Source organism: Phallusia mammillata, chromosome 7 (genome assembly GCF_965637545.1).
Source record: "Phallusia mammillata chromosome 7, kaPhaMamm4.hap1.1, whole genome shotgun sequence".
NCBI classification, from domain to species: Eukaryota; Metazoa; Chordata; class Ascidiacea; order Phlebobranchia; family Ascidiidae; genus Phallusia; species Phallusia mammillata.
In genome coordinates this window covers 24,328,003-24,336,868 of record NC_137258.1, presented here as the reverse complement: position 1 = coordinate 24,336,868, position 8,866 = coordinate 24,328,003, and the positions used below count along the sequence as shown (strand labels likewise).

General features: G+C 38.2%; 1 protein-coding gene across 2 annotated transcripts in view; it reads left to right on the top strand.

Moving 5' to 3' along the window:
* The first annotated feature begins 1,718 nt into the window (after positions 1-1,718).
* The window catches only part of LOC145238071 (uncharacterized), a 44,744-nt gene continuing 37,596 nt past the window's right edge, over positions 1,719-8,866 (top strand). Inside the window, exon 1 of one of the 2 annotated variants that reach the window (XM_080101116.1) lies at positions 1,719-1,820. The gene's annotated coding sequence lies outside the window, so the exon portion shown is untranslated. Of the gene's footprint in view, positions 1,821-8,192; positions 8,275-8,866 lie in introns of those variants that run through there. The other variant, XM_080101115.1, reaches the window with a different exon arrangement.

Genomic DNA, 8,866 nt, shown 5'->3' with positions numbered 1-8,866 from the left:
CACCAATAATCTAGTTTCATCATAAAACATCAGGCAAGTGTTTCTCAAGCTGATTACCTCAGGGTGTATCTATGAAATAACCTAAACTCCGATGTAAATGTGAAAATATTAGTGATGAAATTCGTATTATATGGAGCAACCGTTATCTATGGGCGCGCACGGTCGTCTTCCGGGCGTGTAATAGGCGCTCTTTTAAAACGAAAACATTTTTTTAAATAGTTCCAGTCGGAAAAAGTTGGTGTCGCCTACGATTGTTCATCCAATTTTGTTTTATTCTGAGGCTCTTTTTGAAGAGAGAGACAGAGAGAGAGAGAGAGGGAGAGAGTTAAGGCTCTGTTGCCAAACACTTCCACCAAGAATTTAACCCAATGGCAAGAAAAATAACTTTTAAACCATTCCTTTTCACCGCAAATTACAAACCACCAAGCCCATTATTCCCACGAACTAATGTATTTTCGCACCCAACCCCTGGGCGTAGTTGTTATCACAGGGCAAAGTGGGCAACCTGTATTCCATACAACTTGTTCTTTTGTGTTTCCTTGTGCCGAGACAGCTCGATGGGAGTTTTAACTGATTAAAGCGAAACTTCACATCTCAACTACTTAATGGCTTTACGGGCTGATTAACGCGTGTTGGAAAGTAAACTTTAGAAGAAAAACTGTTTGACGAAGATTGATGTCAGCAATAGTAGTGGAACCGAACAGTTAAAGTTATTGCAGCCTATGTTATGTTTTTAAATTTGATTTTTTGTAGCTGAATTTATCAAGTGGTAAAATTTTCAGACTGATGTATGTTTCACTTCATAATGCTTAAATTTGATTTTCTGCAGCGGATTTAATCAGGCTGTAAAGTTTTCAGGGCAATGTCTATTTCACTTCATAACGTCTTCAGTTCCTTATTCAAACAGAAAAGGTTTACATAATAGTGTTGTCGGTGCGCAGCTATTTCCGACCTGGTGATTTTTCACCAAGCAACATTGACTCATCTTAACTTAACTTAATGTAAACTTTGGTAAGTCTAAAGCAGTGGTTCTCAAACTTTTTTATTGTCGGGGCCAAATGGTTATTTTTTAAGTGTGTAGGGAGCCGCACCTTGAGAAACGAAACTTTGAGAAAATCACTAAAGATTATTACTTAGAAAGCTGAAATAGCAATGTTTGGTCGTTTTCTAAGGTCTGATGCGAGCCGCAAAATAAGTAGTTGGGAGCCGCATGCGGCCCCGAAAACCGAGTTTGAGAACCACTGATCTAAAGTCATCGTTTGAATAAGAAACTTATGATGCCAGTTTTATGGGTAAAATGTAGAAATATTTTCTAAATAAACAGAGAATTAATCAGACTTCATACAAAGTGTTCAGTCTTTCAGTATACGACACTGTTGTTTTCCATCCCTCATTTTAAGTCTCTGGTGACTCGTGATTATAAAATGTACTACACACAGTGTATGAGTTACAATCCGATTAGCAGTAAACGCGTTGTAACGTTAAAACGTAGAAGGTGTTTCGCAAACAAGGAGCTTGTATTTCTTGGTTTTCTGCTTGAAAATTATTATTGCACACTCGATAATGTTACTTTTATGAGTTTTTAGTGGCAGTTTTTCTTTGTAACACTTTATTCCTAAGTAGGCCACTTGTCATATATTACAATTAATTACATTCACTGGTATTTTGAGGCAAAAACCTAAAATGCTACATTTTATTGCAGAGAGATTAATAATTAGGAAATGAAATCTGCGTTGCCACGAAAACTGATTGCAACCTGAACAGATTGGATTTCTCGTTAAAGCAAGCTGGAACAAAAAGCTTTAAAGAAAAACCATAAGGTGAGTTTGTCGACAAATCAGAGTGTTTATATTGTCGTGGGTTCGAATCCCACCGAAGGCTAGATTTTTTTCCAGCCTTTATTTTGTTGTGTTACAAGTAGGGAAATGTTTATTTTCAGGTTAAAATCTGTTGATAATCGTATAAAGAACAAATATATATTCCGCTAAAAAGCATCTTTAGTGTCTATAAAGGCCAATAAAAGGGATTAAAAATTTGTTACATGAAAATGCTTGACTTGATTCAGTTACGGTACAGTTATTTTAACTTTTTTATTTGCGCTTTAAACATCCACAACGAAATTGCAATAAAGTTAAGTCAATTTTATTTACATTATTACTATATCTTATTTTTATCGTTGAACAGTTGCGTAAAACAGCAAGGAGGCCAAAGATATCCTGCTGTAGACTCGTATAAAACAGCCAATGTATCCCGAAAAACATGAATAGGTGAAAGACAAAAATGTGAATCGACATCTTTGCCCTTTAAAAATCATGTTGGGTTTGATAATTGTAACCCCTCGGGAACCGGTTCATGTTTTAGCTGAGATTCGGTTGTGGAGACGACAATATTCTTAGTTACAGGTCGGTGCATGGTTGATTTGTGATGAAAGACTTGGTGCTTCAAAAACTTTTAGTTGTATATCTTTTTATGACACAAATAATACAGTCAGGCAAAGTGTTATGAGAAATTATAAGTTAAGTTTGAAAAACTGTTTGTATCAAACACCTTTGTGATAGAAAAGAATAATGGACAGACCGCTGTGATAATGTTCGTCGGCATAACATTGGTTGTTTTTCGTTTCGCCGTAATATTTCTGAACCACAATAATAGTAAAAGCTGTATATTGGCAGAACAATTTCTTCGTACTTTCAACATTAAAAAAATAGAATTCAAAGACTTCTGGGTATGTTTCAAATTGTCATCGCGCAGTATACAATTGAACTACGTGGTCATATATTATTCATACTTGTTTCTTTTATGTCATGTAAATTTATTTCATCACATTGACGTAACAAGTAAGCATTGTTCGGCCAGTCAATGTCATAATACACAAATCCAATAAACCATGAACTTGATAAAACTATGCGAGAAGCTTTTTGCACATCGTTCCTGACAAGCCGCTGCTAAATCCAAGCGAAACAGGCTAGGTCTGGGAGGTTTGGGTATTTTGAAGATATAATAGTTGTGTGCAGCTCAATCTTACAAGAACGAAAAACGCATGGATTAATACTTTAAAAAACTAATTTTTGTTTACTGTTTTGTTAGTAATTTTTTGGGTTATAAGTTGGTTAAGCCCTCCAAGAGAGCCATTGTTTAGAATAGATTCATGGTCAAGAAGCGTTAAACCAGCTAAAGTAACTTAAACCAGTCAATTTACTGCTTTAGCAACCTTATCTTCTGTACAAAGTTTGATCGTGTTTGCTTTTCATTCGTCGTGGCCACAGTAACTTGTTTCCATTCAGCCAAATGTGTTGTGTTCTAAATATTTTCTTTCCAAATGTTTCACACGAATTCACATGAGTTTAGACAAGCGATCACGGGCGTTGATCACGAATCGTTTTCCACTCACTAATTAGTGGCGTTGAAACGCATTGGTACGTAACGTCGTGATTGTGTTGGGAAAGTTGGTGGAATTGTAATTGACCGAAGCTTTTGTGTTTTATGTAAGTCGAATAAGTGGAGACTTCTGATTGATTTTGAAGCGAGCCGTTTACCTGAAAGGTTAACGACTCATACAATGTGAAACGAACTACAGTATCACAGTTTGATTTGAATTTTAATGTGATAAGATGATGTTTACTGCCTTGCAATGGTCGGATTACTTTGGTTTAAATATGTGCTGAGCAACTTTCATTAGTAATGTATTTCTCTTTGTAGCAGCAAACATGAAGGCACAAGGTTTCACGAAGGCAAACTTTCTTGAAGACAAACCTAAGTCCAACAGTTAGGCTTCTTTGCAACTGTTGTATGCGGCAAGAGAGATTATTGTCTGACAGTTTTGTTTAGTTTTTCTGGCAGTTCTCTATGTGCCATCAGAAAACACAGATATATTTCGAGTATTTACAAAGTGTTGGGTTGCAACTTAATGACTGGTCAAAACTACGTCGGACTAGATCATCCAGTGTAGGTTAAGGGTTAAAGGTCAGGGGTTCACTCACTTAACCTCCTTTGCTCGGTGTTTTTATCAGCCTCTTGTTGTGCGCGTGTTTTTTCTGTAACGTGACCACGTGTAATGTTGTTTGTTTTGTAACCTGATCGCCACCGGTCATTTCGGCAATGTTTTGTGTTTGTCCCGTGTTTTGCTGTAATAGTTCCACGGCGTGTTTGTTTTTCGCCACAAGAACACGTGTAGTTTGAAAGGACAAATATTCTTGTGGGATTATTTGGATCATTGAGCCGCTTTGCTCTGACGGCGACGCATGATTCTGAGGTTGTGGGTTTAAATCCCAACGTTTACCTGTAATTTGCAGATATGACTCGTTAGTACAGGGATTTCAGTTGAACAAAATCAGTCAGTTTTTAAGAGCATGATTTCCTTGAATATGTATCATATGGTTAGATAGAAACAATTAATATTGATGAATCAAGGGCGTACGTTCTGTATTGCAGCACGTCAATGTAAAACTCATGCGAATTTAGCAATTTTTGTTGTAATTGTAGGTTGTATGCTGGATTTACCTTTGCGTTAATGATGGACTTTGGTATCGAGTTTCCATGAAGTGGACTCGAATCGATAGTTCGCTTATTTCCTGATAATAAGTTGGTTTGCGGTGTTTGGTCGCTAAATATCAACCGCGATAAACTAGGCCAAGTTAGAAGACAAATCAGAGTTAGCGGGTCCGTAATCGGAAAGCGACCAGCAACTCCGCGATGCAGCCACGAAATTACAAAGTTAATTTTTACCCTCTTATATAGTTCCACGTGTTTTTCAAGGAAAGTCTCTCCAAAACATTTTAGGTTTAGCATAGTTTCTATGTCTATGTACGACTGTTTTATCACAACGATTTTTATCACAAACAAAAACGTACAGAACATTGCATAACTATGTTAAACAATACAGAATATTTGAATAGCTATGTAACTCGTTGAAAATGTCTTCACGGTACATCGCTTGTTGATGTAGTACTGTTGGGTGCGAGCGTCCTGGCGCAAGACATGTGTTGATGGTAACGAAATGGTCATTTCCACTTAGAATTGTAGCGGTCACGTGCTTTTAAATCATCGTTATTTGACACTTTGGTTTCACTAAGCATAAAGCTTAAGTTTAATGGGATCTAAGAGCACGTGACTGCTACAGGATTAAACCTTGATTTGACTTGAGGTAACTTATGTGCGGAGAACTGAAAAATAAAATAATTTACCCATATATTTCCTCACCCAAAAGCTTCATTAAAGGGACTGACCTCGGGTGTTTTTGTGTGTATTATACCTTATAGTAACTAACCGGGTAAGTATTGCTCTTCCAGCAGTTTTATTATAAACAACCAACTTTCGACGTCCCTTACGAGACGCCTTCATCAGGAGAATGGTTTATATCTTGAAATAAAAAGTTTTTGTTGTTTGTAATAAAACTTCTGGAAGAGTTATACTCGTTTATATATTATGCCTGGCAGCAACAGCTTATTCAACCGGGTAAATATTTCTACTTCCATCTTGAACAGCGTTAATGGCTATTTTAGTCCAACTCCTTTCTCTTGTGTCGCGACCACGACGCGATATGATAAAACAATTTATCGATTTTTGATCCGTCTCTTGCATCCAAACGTCGCACGTAGTTGGATCAGACGCCATCCATTCGCTTGTCCGTTGGGATTTTAATTTATGTTCTTCTTGTTTGAAGCTTGTACATACACCGACATGCAGAGGTATAGTGCACTTACATACAGGTTGAACACTATTGGATGTTTAAAAGGAGTAAAGTGTTTTTTTATTGTATATGCCTCAGACAGTGCACACTGTTTCGACTTAAAATGTCCCATTAGTGCAGCTGGTGACGAGATGGGCCGTATTGGCTAGTGTAGCCATCCAACGGCACTCCAGTTTGTTGGGAGTAACAGACTGAAAAGCAATATTTTTTCGTTGTGTCGTTGCAAAGGAAGAAGTTGAAATTAGTTTCTGTTTATAACAAGACAGAAAAAGGTCACAGTTTTGGTGATAAGGCAGATTAGAGCAAGCAGTCATTTGTTCAATGTGATAACGTCAGTTAATCCTCAAAAACTGAAAAAAGTTTATATCAGTCAACTAATCCCGCGACAGAAGTTGATTTGGATATTACCAGAGTAATCTTATTTTTTTAGGTCATGCCGAGACAAATAGATACTTGCGGCCTCTAAAACTTACCGTGCGAACCCCCTTGCTTGGTCGCTACTCCTCCCAAGATGTAAACTCTTTATTGTTAAACACGTGCCACTCTGTCACTCAGAAGCATTGAGACGAACCCGACAGAGAATCCACATATTTATTCGCTTCGCTTGTGTTTTGCAGTAAGCATTGTAGGCAATTCTTCTGACTTTGTTTTTTAATATACTCACGTTGCCATGGAAACTGCAAGGCTGCGGACTTGGCCAATCACAGGTAAGGAAGGTAGAAAAAAGTATGTTTGATTTGTTTCCACGCGGAGGCGCTATCATGCAAGGCTGACGTCACAATGTTGTAATCGCGTGGCCGAATGGTCCGGCGCGCCTGACCCATATACAGACACAAAAAACCCTGGTCGGGATTCGTCCCTGGGAGAGTCCTGGGTTCGAACCTCCCGTGAAAAAAAAAATCGCGTGATTCACTTCCGAAAAAATTGAATGCCCAAAATAATGTAGGGAATATATTTTTTTTTCTAAGTTGTCGACATTTGTTTACACCAGTTATCCACCAGACCGACACATTACAAGTATATCTTGCCAATATAGTCGAGTGGTTAGCGTCACCGCTTTGTGCTCGAACGGTTGTTGGTTCTAATCCTGTCTCGGCAACTTGTGTTTTTCGGGGCAAGAAATTTAAACAGAATTATTCTTACCCAGTAAAGTAAAGTTAACTAAAGTCATCTACCACTAAAGTATCCAATAAATTGTTGCAATTGACTTACAATAAACAGGCGAGCATTCTAAGCATAACGCACTTGTGCGCTGCCCGCCAAGACTAAGTCAAAAATAATTTCTAGAACCTAAAAAAACGACATTAGAAGTACTTTTGCAACACAGGGAATCTTGAGCATTTTGACCCAAACCTCACCCGTCAAAAGTAACTGGCTTCAACCATTTGTTCATTCAACTAAAATCGTGCAAAGGCATTTACCACCACCGGTTGCCCTGGTGACCGCATTGTTTGTGTTCAAAACACTCCGCATAACCACGTGACCCTGCAACAGGTGTCGATCGTCATGAAGGCTTTTTGTTACGCACCTGTGAGCGATCATGCGTATCAATACGTGTTGTCGGTTCTGCACCTAATGGTTTTTGCCCACAAGTAGCGAATTTGGCGGATAACTTTGGTTGCATCACTCCCTCCAGCTGTGGTTATTTTTCTGAATCACAAACCAACACTTGTGACATCATAGTTTGAAAAACAAAGCTGGTATTGTTTAATGTTGTGCGATTCACTTTGATTGTCATGTGAAACAATAAGGAATGACAAGTTAACCAACCCACAAACTTAAGACAAAAGTTATTGATTTCACGGTTTCCCACCACATGTGTTGGTTGAAACTTATTACGAGCTTCGTGCTGGTCTGTTCACTTACTGAAATAAGCTTGGTTGTTTCAACTAGTGGTGTGCCGAACCCGTCTCAAAAGCTTTGAAACGAAATCGAATATTCAGTCACAAGTCCAATTTTGAACATCAGAAATTTTATGCAATAAAGAAGTTTGGCTTCGGCTGAATGTTAGAAAAAAGGTTCGGGTCGAAACCAAAACATCGGCAAACGACTTATTCGGCCAACTTAAACGAAGTTTTTGCATTTCATCACAATTTTTTTTTTCATTACATGCGTGGCTATTACAATTTTACTTTGCACAAATGCACTTTGAAAGATGAAATTAGGAATTGAATTGAATTGTTACAATTAATTTGTAAGATGCTTCGTTACAACCAAACTTTCCTGAGCATTGATCCACTGCAGCGGTATTTTCCATCAGTAATGCCTCACCGCCTTTGTTTGATACACACATCCGATCAAGGTGGGCATAGAAACAGTTTCCGTGGTTACTGCTACCGTGACATTTGGTGGTTGTCCTTACTCGTGTTTTGACAATCTCAACCCGATAGCAATTAGTGTCGGGGGGGCGAAAGTGCTGTCTATCGCGTATTTCCCTTCAGTTGCCGCGAATCGAGACTTTTTCCCTTGCCAACTCGGTCTTTTGAAGCTCTGTCGGCCCGTGAATGAGTCATTCTGTTTTGCCGCCTGCATAAGTTGGTTCGCAAAGTCACACTGGATTTCAGGATTGGTTTAAAACCTTTAAAGTAAGTTGAGTTGTGTAGCTCTACCCAACGGACTCTTGGTTCTTGTTTTGTTTAAAATAACTTTGTGCCTTGGTTTTCACAATCGCTGGTATAAAATTTTGATTCTAATTGAAACATTTCAAAGGCAGCTTGATGTTGTTACACATCTTTGTTAGTCTTGACCTGCTCTGATTAGTTTAGCTGTAAACACCATGACGATTTTATAGAGGGGTATTTCATGTGCGTCGGTATATATGTGTTAGTTATTGTTGGTCGTATGTGTTGCCCATTCTTGTAAGAAGCTCATAGAAATACCACATATGTAACTTCGTTAACATAAGTGTTCAAGGACTTATGGATAGTTTCAGTAGGTGAAGCATAACAACAGATACATATAAACGCTGTTTTGAAAAATACGGAAAGGGCATTCACCGGTTGATTAGACATGAATTAAAAAATAAATTGACGAGAAAGTGTGATATACTCGATCTTGCACTTTTTCCTCAGTCTTTCCCGGTATTCTAGAATCCAACCCATTATGTCGTAACATTCACGTATAAGGACTTGTCACTGTGGTTTGACTGCTTGTCGCGAAAAGTGGTTTACTACCGTG